This window comes from Zalophus californianus, chromosome 1, assembly GCF_009762305.2.
Source record: "Zalophus californianus isolate mZalCal1 chromosome 1, mZalCal1.pri.v2, whole genome shotgun sequence".
Lineage (NCBI taxonomy): Eukaryota > Metazoa > Chordata > Mammalia > Carnivora > Otariidae > Zalophus > Zalophus californianus.
Window position 1 is genome coordinate 156535387 of NC_045595.1, and position 17533 is coordinate 156552919.

Below are 17533 nucleotides of genomic sequence, written 5' to 3' on the forward strand. Positions count from 1 at the left end.
AGCAGGTTTGAGTTAACTGTAATTTTTTTTTAATGTTGCAAGTTGTATCTTGGTCATGCATTTAAATACTGTTTGAAAATAAGGAGCACCTCCTATTTCCCCCCAAATCTCATCTATTTCCCTAAACAGATCGCTTCTTCTTCTTCAGCTTTGTTGTAAGACCATCCAGAGAAGCTAAGATTTGAAGAAAGCCCTTGAAGTTGTGCTGAAACAAATCTTGCTTTTGCCTAAGCAAAACTGTCAAAGTTGTTGTTGTTGCTTTTTCTGTTTAGTTTACTATTGCTTTTCCTTATAAGGATGAGAAAAGAAGGCCCGGAAGATGTTTTAGTTCTCTGTTCATTTGTGCTTCTGCTAAGCCAGAAGTTAGTGTTTCTTCCTTCCTGCTCCAAGTCAACTTTAGACTTAAAGCACAAAAGGAGGGAAGGACAAAGCAATAAGGATGTATTAAAAGTTGAGGAATAAATTAGCACTGCCCAAGGAATTGTTAATCCATCCCTTCAAGTCTGTTTGGCTACTATTACTTTGTTATTACGTTCTTCACCAAATTATGATTTTTAAATATATATTAAAAAAAAAATCTCAGCAGTCGTGAGAATAGGACATTTCTCTCTCTGACACACACACACACACACACACACACACACACACATTCCTCTTCTTTTCTTTGTTCTTTCCTTTTCTCCTGCCTTGACATACTTACTGTTTAACTTTTGTCAAGTGCTTTATATAGTAAATTACCAGAAATTTTGACAAGGAAAAAAAAATTTATATACACATACACACATGCCATGCACACCCCTTTACACACACATACACACAGTCATATTAAAATTCTTAATGTACTAATCATCTGATTTTATATGCATTATATTTTTTAAACTATTATCTAGTTATTTAGTATAAATCTTTAAAGGGATTTTCATAAACACTCAAATGTTGGGTCTGATTTAAAGGTTCCTGGGAAATTGTGCATTTTCTTATCATGACAAAAAAACATTTTCCAAATATACATTTAGAAAACAGGGACTTATCAGAAGCAAGAGCAAAGCAAGAACCTATTTCTTTTTAGGAGTCATTTACACTTCCCACTGCCTACTTGGAGCATGTGGCAGCTCTCTTCATTGGCACGAAGGTTTTTTTTTTTGTTTTTGGCTAGATGGCTTCATATTGTGGTCCTGACTTTGTGGTACATTACAGTACCTGTGGGCCTGAGAGTCAAATAGGTCCTGATCCTCACCCGCACAACTTTTTAATTAGTTCAGTGTCCTAAGCAGGTCAGCTAACGGCTCTGTAACTAGGTTGCTAATCTATGAAACTTCAGCCAATCTTATTTACTTCACAGGGGGTTTGCATTAAATGGAATAATGTTAATGAAGTACATGGCATGCAATATGTACTAAATAAATGCTAGTTTCCTCCTGGCCTATTAATTTTTATGTATGTCTGTGATTTCCTCCTCCTGTCCCTTCTCACCACTGTGGCAGAACATTGTACTGTAGCCGTTAGATGTCATGGCCAGTGCTAGAGAAATAGGAAAAGTGGGTTTTAAAAAATTATTATCTAATACCCACCCTGAAATAGGCATATGAGGAAAGAGATCTAAGGAAACCATCAGGAATTCCTGCCTCCTATAATTGTAAGTTTTTCTTGCTAGCAAACAGGAGTGGAAGACTTTTCAACACAGTGTTGCCAAAATCCTATTCACATCAATAAAGTGGAATGAAATATCTATCCAAGTGATGCACATTAAACCTTTTAAAATAATAGAATGTCCTTTTATTTTATTTCCCACTCATATACCAGGTTAATGTCCTTCATTCCACAGTGGATGTTGTTCACCTTAGCTCACTGTAGATTAGCCTCCTTAATTAGCGCTACTCTTAAAAAAAAATTATTTATCTATGAGAGAGGGGCAGAGAGGGGCAGAGGGAGAGGGAGACGTAGAATCTTGAGCAGACTCCATGCTCAGGGCAGAGCCTGATGCAGGGCTTGATCTCTAAACCCTGAGATCATGACCTGAGGCAAAATCAAGAGTTGGACACTTAACCAACTGAGCCACCCAGGTGCCCCAGCACCTAGTCTTTTTTGGAGAAAGGTATGTGGTCAGAATCCAAATGTCATTGACATTTCTGAATAGTTGCTTTATGTATTCTCTTTTAAGGAATAAGGAGGGGAAAAAAATACTTCCCACTTGAAGATATTTGGAACTGTGTTCAGCCTAGAGCTGATCATTTTAGCTGAATTGTAAACCCCATAAGAGTTAGCATTTTATAAGGGAAACAATGACACAATCTTAATTGCAATGATTCTGGCAGCAACATTCCTGTTATCCAGGGACCTCTTTCTCATGTCCGTGTAGCTGCAATTTTTGCATGCAACTCTTTCTGACTTTTTTTTTTAGAATTGAGAGAGTTTGGCCAGTATCATGAAGCCACATTAAGCCACTAGAATTTCTCTGGACCTTCTTCTGCTATGCCATAATCAGTCCAAAAATAGTTGTATCTCTGGAATGGAAAGAAAGAACAGGGAAAAGAAAGGTGACATGGTGAAGTGGAAAACAAGTGGCCTGGAGATGGTGAGCTCTCCATCTGATGAGATTGCTTGTAACATAGGCTCCAGTCTCATTGACAGGGCTGGGGTCTAGACAGCTGTAACATCCCTTGGCAAAGCCTATACATTGTCAGTATCTTGTTGCAGATTTTATTTTTTAATTTGAGTATATGCCAAAGCCCTGTTTATTGTATAATGTTAAATGTAAAATTTTTCTTCCTTTATGACTTCTGAGGATCTCAAAGCACATTAACAAAACAATGATTTTTATGAGGAAGAGTAATAACTAAAAGTTGGAGAAACAGATGCAAAGTGAGAGAAAGGGAAAAATTTGTGGTCAGGAATGGGTGTAAGTGAGCTAGAAACAGAGTTAAAAGTGACTCTATCCAAAGATCCAAAGAATAAGAGGAAGAATGGAAAGAGGAGGAAAGAGTAAAGATAAAAAAATGAAATATAACATAGCTTTAATGAGAACATTGTTACATAATGTAAGGATTCCTTATCTTATAAAAGAATCTTTTCAAATCTTTGTGGCATTTAAAATAAGATTCATCCTGAGACTAATATTATGCTATATGTAAACATGCATTATTAACTTATTCTATGCTGTGGCTAGAGGAACTGGGAGCTTTAGATACCAGTCCCAGCTTTGTCTCAAAATACATATCCCTGAGAATATTACCTTCTGAGCTTCAGAATCTTCATGAATAAAATGAGGGGTCCAGGCAAGTTCTCATTCATTTTTTTAGAATTCATGAAATAAAATAGTGCGTGGGACAGTCTTGTCAATATACTGCCAGGATGCTTATTTAAGGAAGTTGCTGAATTTAATTAGATTATATCATTGATCAAAGTTACAAAACAAAACAAAACTTTTTGAAGGTTTTGACTGAAAGGTATGTGCCTAGTCCTAGATGAATTAGCAAGATGGTAGCCCCACTATTTAAAAATTACTATGGCTGCCACTGCCAAACACGCTTTTAGTTGAATCTTCAACTGGAATTTTTGAGAGATTGCCCATGCAACTTTTCCTCTAAAGTTCTCATTCACCAATTCACTAGAAAGATGGCATTTCTGACTTTCTAATCCAGAAATTTTTTTTCTTATAAAACTCCTGTTTAACCAAGGAAATGAAAATCAGTACATTCTTGGTTACCCTGCTATTAATTTAAATTTGCATAACCTAATCAAAACTCAACCTGCCTTGCCCTTCAACAAAAAGCTATATTCTCTCCCATTACTAAATGGCTATATTCTTCTCAGTATTTTTTAAAAGATGAATTATGTTGATATCCCATGACTTTTCCTTTAGAATGTGTCCATGGAAATTAAAATGGACTTTTCTGTGCCCAAGACCGAAATGAAAAATAGTCCAAAAGGGCTAGTGGAAATGAACACAAAACTTTGCTGATGCTATCAGCATTCTAATTTTTGTTAAGCTTTTTTCCAATAAAATGGAACTGAACTCAACTGTCCCCAAATAACTGTCTGATACTTCCTCTACACCATCATTTTGTGTCTACAGATAAATGATTGAGTAATACAGCTTAAGATTTCCTGTAAATCATGGGAATATGTTTTCCTGAGGCTTTTCTAGCTACTTTTCCTACAGAGATGTTCCTCCCATAATCATTTTCTGTTTCAACAAATACTTGCTGAGCATAGAGAATGTGCCAGGCACTGTGCTAGGTGCTCAACACCCAACACTGATATTGAAGCATCCCCGACAAATGGATGAGTAGGCATCTGTTTAATATTTAATACACTAAATTGGGTGAAAAGAGATGATTGGACGATCAGAAATGAAAGCTCACACTCTTGTTCTTTCTTTTGGATGTGATGTTTCCTAGTCATCATTTACAAACCCACATTCAGAAAGGAAACAAGCTTTATTAGCCTTGCTAATAAAGAGAACTTCTATTTCTCTTCCTCATCTTACAAGTTGTTCTCAGCCATAGGAGGGCACTCAGGTACAGGGAGGTCCTGTGTCTAGCAGCAGAACCAACTTACCCTTACTTTCCGGCCTATGATTTAGGAACTCATGGCAAACGGTGAGGGCTAGGAATGTCTATCATTGTCCTGATCAAAAGTTAAATTTTAAGTGCTTTCCATGGGCATAATATAAGAAATTCTTTAAATTTCCTTTTCAAGTGTTGTTCATCAGTTTAGAATCTTTCCTCCTTTTGCCCATTTCTTTCTGATTATCCTGTATTATTAGGCAGTTCTGTGTAGCCAAATAATTTGTGGCCTGTCTTCTTCCAAAGTAAAATAGTGACCCTTTCAAAGATTTCTGAATGCATTCTTCATGCAATTTTAAAAGGAGATGGGTAAGGTAGAACATATTTCTCTTTGCCCTGTGTGTCTTTCAAATAGTATTTGTGGCTAGGTAAACTAGTTGGACTATAGCATCAGCTATCACAGATACAGAGTCATAAATGCATAGAGAATGATAAATAGGTGCATATGGAGAAGTCTGACAGTTGAGGGGAATTGCTTTCAAGTAATTTGACACATTAGTACTTTCAGACATTCACCTGCCAGTAATCCTCGTTAGAATAAGATTGTAATATTGGGGTCACTAGCTCAAAGTCCATTTTTCTGAGATCTGAACAATAACCAGAAGTCAGAGCTAGAGGGAATAAGAATGAAACTATTCTAGGCTTTAGAACTGTTTCTCTAAATGAGCTTTCTCTCTTTCCTCTGTTCCTCCTTTCTCCTCTTGCCGTCCTCTCCTTTCTTTTTCCTCCCCCCACCCCTTTCCTTTCTTTTTAGTGCTATGAATTCATTAGATGGCATAGTGTAAATCAATAGTAAACGCTAACCGCCTACTCTGTACTCAGTTACGCAACATCACATAACCGGTACACAGAGACAAAAAGGGAAAAAGCACACACAGCCTTTACATTCAAAAGCTCTTGCATAATTTTACTTTTCCACAGCCAAAAAGAAAAAAAAAAGGAAATAACAGATGGGGAAACTTACAGTTTTTTTTTCCCTTTTCTCAGACTGTTGAAGAGGGAGTTAGTTAACATCCGTGGCCATTTCTAGTTGCCCTAGGCTGCAGCAAAACATCCCATAATTGTCAGTGCCTTCACTGACTTTAAAACAGGATTTTGTGACCCTCCATGATGTGGTGAATTTTCCAAGTAATATGAGACTGAAATTATTCTGAGGTGTTTAATGCTGACTTGGTTTTTACTTGTTTTGTGAAAAATCAACAACATTTAAAGTATGAAATGAATTTTAAAATAGAGGATAAGGAAGATGGCTGTGTGTGTGTGTGTGTGTGTGTGTGTGTGTGTTTTCATTTGAAATGTATCCTGATGTAATATTTATGTAAAAAGCCAGTTATATAAACCCTTTCTCTCGCCTTTTACTTTGGGGGTTGTAGAAAGCTCTAATTTTTTTTTTTCTCATGACAAACTCCAAGTCTTAATGAAAGAGAAAACATCTAGATGCTATAGCACAGACGCTTAATTCAAACTCCCTATAGAATTCATCCCCTAAACAACAGTTCCACTTAGGAGCCTGCAGTTTCTGGAATTTTCATTTAGAACTTTCCGTCATACTCTTCCCTGGCACAGGGAATTCATTGCACCACCTTTAAGTCTCTGTCCCTTTGTAGCTCTTCACTCCTTTCCCACACCCCCCACTTTTTCACCAGAATAACTCCCTTCCCAGTTTAAGTGGGAACACAGTGAGATTTGTATGAGGTCTATCAGTCTTCTGTCCCTGTTTATAATATTTTATTTCATTTAACAGACTGATGTCCTCCGGGAATCAGACATGCACCTGATGAGGGAAGTTGGAGGACTTTTTGGTTTTGTTGTATTCTTCCTTTGTAGTTTCTGCCTCTCAACCGTCATAAATGGGTGCACAGGAGTAGGCACTGTTGGGTAGCTGCTAGGGGAGAGTAAGATCAGGTGTGTTAGAGGTGGTGCTGGTGATAGTTCCGGTCATTCGTAATGCAATCCAAGAAAGGGAGGCAAGGAGATGAATCTCCTTGTACTGGAGGTCAGGAACATTCCTCCAGGTCATACTTTTCTTCTGGATGGAAAATCAGATGAAATTGGTTCATCTGATTTTACCGAAGGAAAGAGCTAAGTGTTCCTTCACTTTTTTAAAAAAAGATTTTGGCTATGTCCTAGTTTGTTTACCTTTCATTTATGCATTAGCTATTACATTTAGGATTCCTTTTTTATAGAAAAAATCTGCTGCATAAAGATAAAAATCAAAGCCAGGAGAGTTTTATCTGGTTTTTAAGGTCTCATTGCTTCAATGTGTGTCTCTCTTGCAACAACCAAGTGATCGAGAGGATTGGGGTTATCATGTCTTTGTATCTGTGATGACATGGGGGCATCTTTAGTTGTCTTAATGAATAATGAGTAAGCTAGTATATAGTTTTTAAGTATTTTATCAGTGTGCTTCCTGGTTTTTTTCTTAAAAGGATCTATAGCTCAGGTAGATTTGTTTGTGGAAAAATAAGGAAAGTTGATCAAAATACTCTGGTCTGTCACCAGGAAATCATATTCCTATGTATACATTTTCTGAGTGTCCCTCTCCATGTGTTATGGCTGAGTTCGGATTCCAGGATGCAATTCTGTATGTATATACCTGCATTATGTAAAATACCATACTTTTTAATACAATTTGAACATGATCATTCATCTGTAACCAAGCACTTATTTTTGGTGGGCAGTTCCATATACAGGGAGTCTTGTGTATCCTGATTTTCAAATGGGTTGCCTGGATTTAAAAGAAAACTTAGAACTCTATAGATAGAGCATTTTCTTGGTTGTCAAAAAGAGTTGGAGGCGTGTATTATAAAAGAAATAGAAGAAAATGTCTTCAAGTAAAATATCTTTGAACTTTTTTTTCTGCTTGTTTCTTAGCTTCTGTTTTCATCTCAGTAGGTTTTTACACTCTCTGAACCATACTTAGGGCAGAATTGACCTTTCAGCGTCTGATGGCTGCCAACTGATTCTGGTCCGCCCTCATTTTCAATTGTAACCAGGACCCTGGACACATATAGGCTACTTCTAGTTTTTCTTTGGTAATGTGGGATCTGGGCTTCGAAGGGCCGACAGGCCTAAACTTCCTGTTCCCAGGGCATCCAAGAAGCCAGGGAGAGTTTTAAACAGTTTCTAATTTTTCAGAAGTCCTTCATAACACTTTCAACCTAGCTTCTCCTCACTGTTGGCAGTAGTAATAGATATTTTTAAATGTTGCAACAAGAACCTTAGCCACTGACTTACCTTTCCAAGCAGAATTACTCTAGTTGTGCCTGGCATATAGTAGCCCCTTCATAAATATTTAACCACGTTTTGGTGAGCTGGTGAGGGACCTTCAGTGGCCATTCCTTCACAGTGCTTACACAGGTGAACAGTGAGCCTTGAGAGGAATAAAGGGGTAAGATGAAATCAGATGCAGTGCTCTTCAGGTCCCAGCGATGGACAGATCACCCCATTTTATAAGAAAGCCCTTATCATCCTGTCTCTGTCTTTATAAAAGTAGCAAATCACAGAAGGCAATTTTATGCTTCCTAGAGGTCTTTTTCAGTGGTCAGTGCTGCATGGAACAGTGGATCATTTAAAAAACATAATTTTTGGCAAGCTACTTTGATGGTCCTCATTTAGTTTCATATGCAAATGTGTTGGGAACTTCGGATTCTGGGCCTCAAACATATTCCTCTTGCCTTGTACCACAGGGTCTTTGAATCTTGGCTTTTCTCATTTTCCCTGGACAATTGTGTTTCAGACTCCTTTTATTTATATAAGTGTTAGAATGATGACTGTAGACAAATTTATATAAAGTTCTTCCTTTACATAGAGTTTCATTACTTTTAGTTACAATAATTCCGGATCTTTCTAAATCAATTTTGACTTCAGTTAGTTATGCTGGTTATTTTCAAGGCTTCATTCTGGTGGTGATATTGGGGGTGGGAGGTGATCTCTGGTAAACCATCTATGGCTTCTAAATTATAAAAGCAGCGAAAAGACAAGCATGTGGAATTATTGATAGACTGCTGCTAGTTAGGCAAGCAGTTTTAAAAATGCAGATTATATAATATTGGGGGATTTTGTTGCTCCACAGTAGAAGCTTTTTAAATGTTAATTTGGGGTTTGTTTTGTTGCTCTGTGACTTAGCATAAAAGATTTTGGTTTTAAAAGGTTTCAGTTCAGTCGTTCCATTTGTATTACAGGACTTGGAATATAATACTATACATTTATTTATGCTCATGAAGGAGAATAAGGCCAGTAACTCACAACTCATGAAACCAGGGGTAAATAATCCATAACTTGTTCTCCCACCATTGCCACAATATTTATATCCAGAACACAAGTAACAAACAACCAAAAACAAGAAGAAACCAGTTGTTTTTATTTACAAAATGTTTAATCAAAAGTACAGTAAAGTTCAAATGGAGCTGCAAATCCTGGTGGCTCACAATGGTTTGATTTATTTTTTCAAACAGACCATGGATAATTAAGCATAAAACATAACTTTCCCAATACAAGTTACAGTGAATTGCAAAAATGGGCAGCAAGTCATTCACAACTGGTTGCAACTGGTTCGAGCCCTTAAAGCTGAACATGCAGACAGCTACACACACCACTTTCCCAGTGCACACTTGTATGTTCCTTCCCAAAAGGAAGTCTCCTTTACTCTCCGTATAGTATAGTATCACTGAGTCAGCATCCCAAGGTGAGAAGCAAATGGGTTATTTTCCATGATCACCATGTTGTCATGCATTTATTAAGTGCCCAGCATTTATGATACTCTTTTCATTTCAGAATGTTTCGCCATCACTAACTGGATATTCATCACAACTTTGCTGTCGGGTGAGTAACTTCTGTTACCCCTAAATGGCAGTCCACAATATTGAGGTGCCAAGAAGTCAAGTATGTTTCTCCCAGACTCTGAAAGAATTCAACCTAAGGGCTGTGGTGTACTAAATTTGAATAGAAAGTATTTTGACATTGGTGAAGGCTACAGATTTTATGTCCAGTTTGTTCATTTGAAATACCATCATTTAGAATGATTAGAAACATGATTCCAAGAACCTATGATCACAGATTTCAACCAACATTTCACGATGATTTTGCCACGCAGAGATGGAAGTATTCAAAGGGCTTGTTTGGCAGACTCTCCGGAGATACAGATTTCCAAAGGAGACGCCTGAGTGGACAGAGAGGGTGATGTTTCCCATGTGGAACATTGGATGCTTTGGCATTAAACAAACAAAGAACCTTCCAAACACATTTTGTGATGCTTTGAACTACTTATTATTATTCTATGATATGCTAAAAATTTGAAGCACATTTGCTTCATTTGAATCAATCTTAAAATCAGACATGATTGCTCTTGTGTACACCCACAAGTGGAAGGGAAAATGTCCTTTTGGAGCATGAATATAGATAGCAACCTCTTTTACGAGCTAAGAGGACCAAGACCAGAGCTGCGAGTGAGCCTAGCATTGAAAGCTTTGAGGTCCATGTGTCTTTTAGTGGAAATTGGTGAAGTTTCGAAAAGGTTGATGTTGTGGCCTCCTAGAATTCTTGAGATTTCAGTGGCTGGGAGGAGAGTGCAGGTCAGGACTAAGGGTCTTTTCGAAGAGCATCATCAAGTCAGAAAGAGCCTAAAAGAGCTGTGTTTGCTAGAGGTTGGCCGGCATTGAAATGTCCTGGCAAGTGTACTGGAGAGGGAGGAGGACCAGAGGGGGTGACTTGCCTGGCATCTGATGATATTCTGCCTGGCTCCAGCCAGGCCTATTTAGTCATGAACATCATATTCATCCAAACCTTTTAAAAGTTACACTCTTGACTTCACTTTATATGAATGTACATAAAATGAAGAAAATAATCTCTTGGGGTAATAAAGATAGTTTTCTAACAGGGACTTTCCATATCCATTGCACAAAATCCACAGTTGTCGCTGTATTTTTGTTTCTAATTCTGTCCCACATCTACCTCTGTCTCTCTGAACATATCCATCTCACCAGTGAAGGCCTGGAGCCTTTAGGATTGTAACCACTCGCACCACCCCACTCCCAGTCCCGTGCTTTATTTGTCCGGCTGACTAAAAAGAAACTCCTGTGGGTGTGAGCGGCAGGACTCAAGGGACAAGATTACTTGGTAACTTTAATTTGTTGCTCTCATTGCTTTCATCGCAAAAGGATCTCATTACAAAATGGCCTGAATTTCACACTCTTTGGGGCTTGCAGAGAAGCCAGTTCCTCCCCTATTTCTGTCCGACACACAGAAAGCTCTTTATGTGTCTATGATCAGATAAAAATCTGTATTGACGTTTCTTTTCCTGTGGGTGTATTTCACTTCTAGGTATGAAGATTTAAGGTATCTGGGCAAAGCTGTGTGTTTGCAGTTTCTCTGTTTTAGTGAAAAGCTCCTTGGGAAAGGAGAGCACATCTTATCCACTAATGAATAAAAATTTATTTTCATTTTAAAATGATACATGCTCATTAAAAATAATTTGGAAAAACACATAGGAGTAAAATGAAGAAAAATACAAGTAATTATTTCTATAATTTAAATCCAATCATTAATAACCATTTGATGTATTTCTTTACTCTCACTTTCCCCTGGGGATATACTTTTTTAAAAAACATGTTGTAAACATACCTTGTACATAATTTTGTGTCCTGCTTTCAAAATTTAACCTAAAAATTTTACATGTAATTACATGGTTCTTATAAATGTCATTTTACATAAATATATGCGACTCCTAAAGAGGAATAGCTTATTTAATCTAAATATGCAACAAGAGCATTTTGGGGGTTTTTGTTTTGTTTTGTTTTGTTTCAATTTTTACGTCCCCATGTCTTGCATATAAAGAGTAAACGAATCAATCAATAATGACTGAAGGAGTAAAAGTTCAAATCAGTATATATTTTTGAATTTTTAATTATGAAATCTTTCAAATACATGAACGTAGACACGCTACTCCAGTGAACTCCCATGGACCCATCCCCCGGGTTGCCCAATGATGAACTCATGGTCTGCCATTTCCCAAGCTACTACCATATTATTTTGAAGCAAACCCCGGACATCACAGCATTTAGTCCATCAAGATTTCAGGCCCATAAGGACTTTTTCACATGTTAATGATATAAACATTTAGATAATTAGTTCTAATCATTGTATATAGGAGTATTTTTCTTCTAAGTATACTGCCATTATATTTCCTAAAATGTAACAATTGATCATAAAGTCTCATCAGAGTGTTTTGTAATATTCTTGGGTACATCTGTTATCCAAAGGGCAATTTGGTTGACCAGAGAGACATTTCACAGATTTGGCTAGGCTTCTTGGGGACCTTTTTTTTTTTTTTTTTTGGCACTATTTTTACTTGGCTCAGAATGATAATTTGCTGCTAGTTTTATCATTATGGGATATACACTGTGTTTTATACAATTCTGTATCTGAGGTAAAAGGGAAAGAGTGCTCTGACTACTTTAGGAGCCCATTGTGGCTACAGCTAACCCGTATGGCCAACCTACTTCAACCAAACATAGCACTAGATTTAAAAGCATCATTTTTTAAAGATTTATTGGCAGAAAGGAAAGGTTTCTTCCTAAAGGGGCACTTACAAAGTCTGAAAAGGAAGGGATTACATATTAATAGTCTGAATAATTAAAAAAACAAAAGCACTGTTTGGGGAAGTGAGGGTCAAAAGAGACAGTATATTGTTGAACAAAGGGCACTCCCTATGTGCTTCTAAGTATTGCTGTAGTTTACTCTAAGAATATTTAAAGAACCTAGTTTTCTGTAACTAGACTAGATCCTTTGCACACGGAGCTCCACAGATGAAGAGGGCTCTGTGCAAATTAGGCTCTCCATAGAGAACCTATAGTTAGGGTTTAGTCCTGCCTTGCCGTCTTTGAATTACAGTCAGTGGCAGTTCGGTAGTACTGTGTTGTCCAAAAGGTGTATTCCACTCATCAGAAATTCAGGATGTGAGTAACTATGTAACACACTGCATCACTATAAACTGGATTTATGTGTTACTCAGGTCTATTTAATCTTAGGAGCACATTTTCCATTGGCCTCGAAAGTGAGTAGCTAGAATATTGATATGCCTAACCCTTGGGGAAGAAAAAAAAGTGCTTCTCCACTACACTAAATCTCTACAAAAATATGAGGGCTTACAGTATGGACACATACAAAGTATTTTCAGCCAAAGTTGGTAGAGGAAAGCACGTGGAGGAAAAAAAAAAAAAAGAAAAGATAAGAAATAACATAAGCAATAAACTATCCCAAGCAAACAGAAAGCATCTGTAACATTTGCCAGACTGGATGGTGTAAACAATACAAACTTTTTTTCTTTCCATTTCATTTTTTCCCTTTCAGTCTTCTGATCCTCTCTGTTTCTCCTTTACCCTGGTTTGGTGTTACCACCATTAAAATGTCCTCAAAAGATCAGGAAAGGCTCTGATGGCTTGGCATTGAGACAGGCTTCCAAGGAAGGATAGGTAGGATCTAGCCACTAACTTTTTTTTTTTGTTTTTTATTTTATATATTTATTTTCTCATTAATATATAGAAAGAAGTGTCCAATGACAAGTTCTATAATTTAAATATATATTTTGCGCCACTGTTTTAAAGCCACAAGGATATTTTACCATACCCCATAACACCCATATTTTAAAACAGCTAACTTTTTCATCATTATTTTTAAGATTGATATTAACAATAAAACAACTGAAATAAAGGCATAAGTCTTCATCTCTTCCTGCATCATTTTCTTGTGTGTGTTAATTATGTAGCTCATGTCATATAAACCAGAATACAAACTGCCTTTTAAAGATAAGAATAAGTTTACCCTTGGTTCTTTCTAGCTAATGTATTATACATTATACCCAAGTGAACCATCAATGCCCCATCCTGATAATAGCTATAATAATTATTATTATTATTAATGATAGTGTTTGCTTCTTGGTATATGTGTGTGGGGTTTCCTTATGCTCAGCCTTTGGGTCTGGTGTTTGTTCCATTGTTGCTATTTGTGACCATATGTATCCTCAAGCTATAAAACAGCATTTCTTGGAATAAAGTAGTATTCCATATCCTCTACTTCCTCCTCTCTAGGTGAGTTCAGAATCATCGTTGCATGATTGATTCTGCTTCTACAGGGCAAGGAATCCTTTGTAAATGCCTGCATCAAGCCAGGATTTTCATTTTAGACCAAAGACACAGAGAGGTGCCAAAAAAAAGGGGGGGTTATTCATATCATCAGATCCATGTTTCATGAAGTTGGCATATTTTCTGGATAAACTTTATCAGATATGTAATATATCATCATATGCAATTACCATGAGGATAGGAATTATGGCATTCTCTTAGTGAGATCACTTGGCTGATCCTGCTTTACCTGGAGTGGTGAGGGAAGACTGAAAACCCCATTCAAGACAGACATTCAAGATGCTTGTGCATCCAGCTCAGTCCTTTTATATTGGAAATGCTGAAGAGAAGTCTTAACTTTTTCTTCCTTCATTAAAGATGAGTCAAAGCCTGTGATATAAACAACATACTTTGGAGAATGGTCTTCTCTTTGGGGGACTGCTCCATTTGCAAACCATGCTAAGGTGCACAGAGAATTGGTTCTGTTTGTTTTATCCCACTCTGTGAAATATTCTTAACGTGCTGTTGATATATACTTTTTGGTCAAAAGTAATTTGCTTTCTGGTTTTTGATGGCCACTCTGAATCAACCTAATGTATTTGTGGTGTGGGGATCGGTAACCTCTGAACACTAAGTTTAAAGACTTTTATAATTAATTATTTAAAGACATTTTAGCCCTTAACTCTTTCTCTCTCTGTCCATGAACAAGTTGATTGGTTAATCATGTCTTGTTTATTTTTATTGTTATTACTGTACAAGTTGTACATGAAACAGGAAAGAGAAGAGCTGTTTATAAGAGCTAATTATAATGGCAAAATTGTACTTTCTTTAACTATTCTTATTTTCTTTTTGATTATATCAAGACCTGCACTCTAAGAAGTATGTTTCAGTTTTGCTGGTATGACAGAGGAGAAAGATAAATCCAGTTCTATAAAGTGATGTCAAGCATAACTTGGCACAACTGCAAATATCAATAGTTCATTCAAACCTTATACCTCCACTCCTGGAGGACTTTGATTTCTGGCCATCCTTTGATAAAGATCCAGAGCAAGAGACTCTTGGAGGTCGTATCTTTTAGGAGGAGATGACGGTTCTGGTGGATTCTTAGAGCCTGAGTTACTTCTGAGATGGCATATCTAGCCCTTGGTAGAATCGGAACTCAAGTTTTCTATAGATCAAATAAAAAACCCAGGGGCTGAATCCTTAAGATAATCTCCAGGTCATTGTTTGAACAAATTTTTACTGATGCTTACTATGTGACAGGTAAATATGAACTTTCTTTCTTTCTTTTTCTTTTTCTTTCTCTTTTTCTTTCTTTTCTTTCTTTTTTTTTCCTTTTCTTTCTTTCTTTCTTTCTTTTTCTTTCTTTTTCTTTCTTCCTCTCTCTCTCTCACCTTCTAACTCCTTTAATTTTTTTTCTTCACTTAAGCAAGGAGAAATCTCCTTATAGATTGCTAAGGGCCCTGTGCGTATCTGCATGTAGCCAAAGATTCTGTCCCTTCTAGGAACTCTGGTTGTCAACCAGTGATCTTGCCTTTGTCTTTTCTTATAGTTCTGCCTGTGGCGCCTGTCACTAGCAGTCAAATAAGGACAATTTTACCATTCTCTCCTGCTGCTCTAATTTTTTTTTAGTGCCGGTACATGAATTTGTTATTCTTTATAATTCCCTTTGAAGTTGGAAATCCAAGGGGAATCTAAAACCGACCAGATGTTTCTGCTGCTGGAGAGGGAAGAGAGTAGGATTAAGTTTAACAAAAACTTGGTCTCTCAGAAGAAAAATCATTTCAGCTGGAAATCATCTTTAAATGTACTCATTTGCTACATATCTGTTAGTTAATTTACATTTACTAGTCCTTTGTAGACAATATCGCCTGTCGATTTACTCGGGAAGATTCATAAATTTTGTGAACAAATAGACTCATGCTGTGGTTTGCTCAGGCCTATGTCCTTTTTGGAGTTTTAGTTCTCTCCATTGCTCTACATATTCCCCTTTTACAGTGAGAGTTGTCTGTTGTTGTGGTTGTTGATGTCGTTGAAGGATCCCCATCATGTCACATCAGGCAGGGAAGCCAGTTCTGCAAACTGTTGCAAGAGGGTGAGGTCAGTGCAGCCTGCGGTTAGGGACGGAAGGAAAGGAGATTTGCCAAAACGCTTCGCCTTTCTTTATGCAGAACTTCATCCACTTTAGGGATGCGTAGATCAAAACAAGAATAAAACTGATGAAGACCTTCAGGGTAAAAAAGGAAAGTTTTGTCGTCCCTCAAGGATTCAGCTGATGTTGCAGACAGCATGAATAAACAGATTGGGAGATGAAAAATGGGAGAGAAAGTGAAGTACATGAGAGCACAAGAGAGAAAAGGGCGTCCGTGAAGCAGCATTTCGGGACCTCTCCCATGGGGCGTCCGTCCAGGGCTTCAGGCGCCTGCACGAGAGGGAAGAATGGTTAAAAAATCAAATTGGAAGAGAGTCTTAGAAACCAATCAGAATGTTTTGCTGGTTTGCTTAGCACTTCACAAAAGCGGTGGATTGCAGAGATGCATTTTTATTTGCTGGCTTCCTGCACGACATCTGTCACGCTGGCTCCTTACGTTGCTGTCAGGATTTCCTCGGTTTACCTAGGTTTCCGGGAGGACAGAGAGCCCTGTGGATAACTGCTTGACACCCCTCACCTCGCTCAGTGGACTAAACGTTTGGAAACATTTTCCACACCTCCCGAGGGATGAATGCTCACAACTCATAGTTTCTATTGCCCCAGCCTATCTTCGTTTTAAATAGAAAGTCTGAGTCCTCAGTAATTATATTAAGCTTCTTAAGCAGCACATATCAATTGCATATACCATTTTAAGCATTTTTTTCAGCCTCTCAAAAGAGAGTGGGGAAAGAGACAGAGAGAAATCACTTAGCAGCTGATTCACTTATTTTAAGCAGCTTTCCCCATTTTAAAATATAAAAAATTCAGGTCCTGGAACATTGGGTGATTTGAATGTTCTGTAAGGGTTTGAAAAAAGATTTTTAAAATATCATATGTCCTACATTCAGTTTTCAATTTAGTTCTGAAAACAAAACAAAACAAAACAGGTTGAAATAAGGAAGTTTCAACCTAAACAGTTACTCCTCTTTCTTTTCACTATTATTATTTATTATTAGCAGTAGTAGTCAGATGGTATGGAAAGCATTTATGTTAGTCTCACTGCTGCGACAGAGCTTAACCTAATAATCCAAGACTTGGAACTTGATGTTTCAATAAAGGAAACACTGTTTGAGGTATTTTCCATTCAAACCAGCATCAAAAGTTTTTTAATTAACACCATCAGAAATTAATGGGCTACACGCAGGACAGGGTTCCTCCAGACCCAACTGCTGGGAACAAGACAGCAAGAGGGACCCATTGTGCATGTTTTTATTTTATAATGTATTTTTATTTACTTGTGGAAGCAGAGTCCCAGCTGCACATCGTGTGGCAGAGCCACAAGAGCGAAACCTGTTAGGGCTGCTTCACTCCAGCAGTTTCATTTTGCTCACTGATTATTGTCCTGAGTTCTTTGTGATTGTAATTGGTTAGAAAGTTTGAAATTAGCAAGTCCTTGTCAGCCCCTGAAAGCTTTGAAATCATGAGGCTCCATACAGCTATCAAGCTGGCTGAAGCCTAATCGCCTGTTGGGTGAAGAGCCTCAGAGGGGTGAGTGCCCCTCCTCAGGCTTTGCTCCAGTCACAGTCCTCCAGCCTCTGGAGCTCCCTGTGTTGGACGATGGCTTTGTTTGAAGTCCTTTCCTTTCCGTCACTGAAGACTCTTTCAGGATGAATGGATGGTGGGCCTGGCTAATGGGTGTGGGGGAAGTGAGTGCA

General features: G+C 37.6%; 1 protein-coding gene across 5 annotated transcripts in view; it reads left to right on the forward strand.

The window, feature by feature from the left end:
* Positions 1-17533, forward strand: part of LOC113916432 — a 729899-nt gene that overhangs the window by 403501 nt on the left and 308865 nt on the right. For all 5 annotated transcript variants that reach the window (XR_004819960.1, XR_003517937.1, XR_003517935.2 and 2 more), the window contains exon 6: positions 9345-9392. The gene's annotated coding sequence lies outside the window, so the exon portion shown is untranslated. The remainder of the gene's footprint in view (positions 1-9344; positions 9393-17533) is intronic.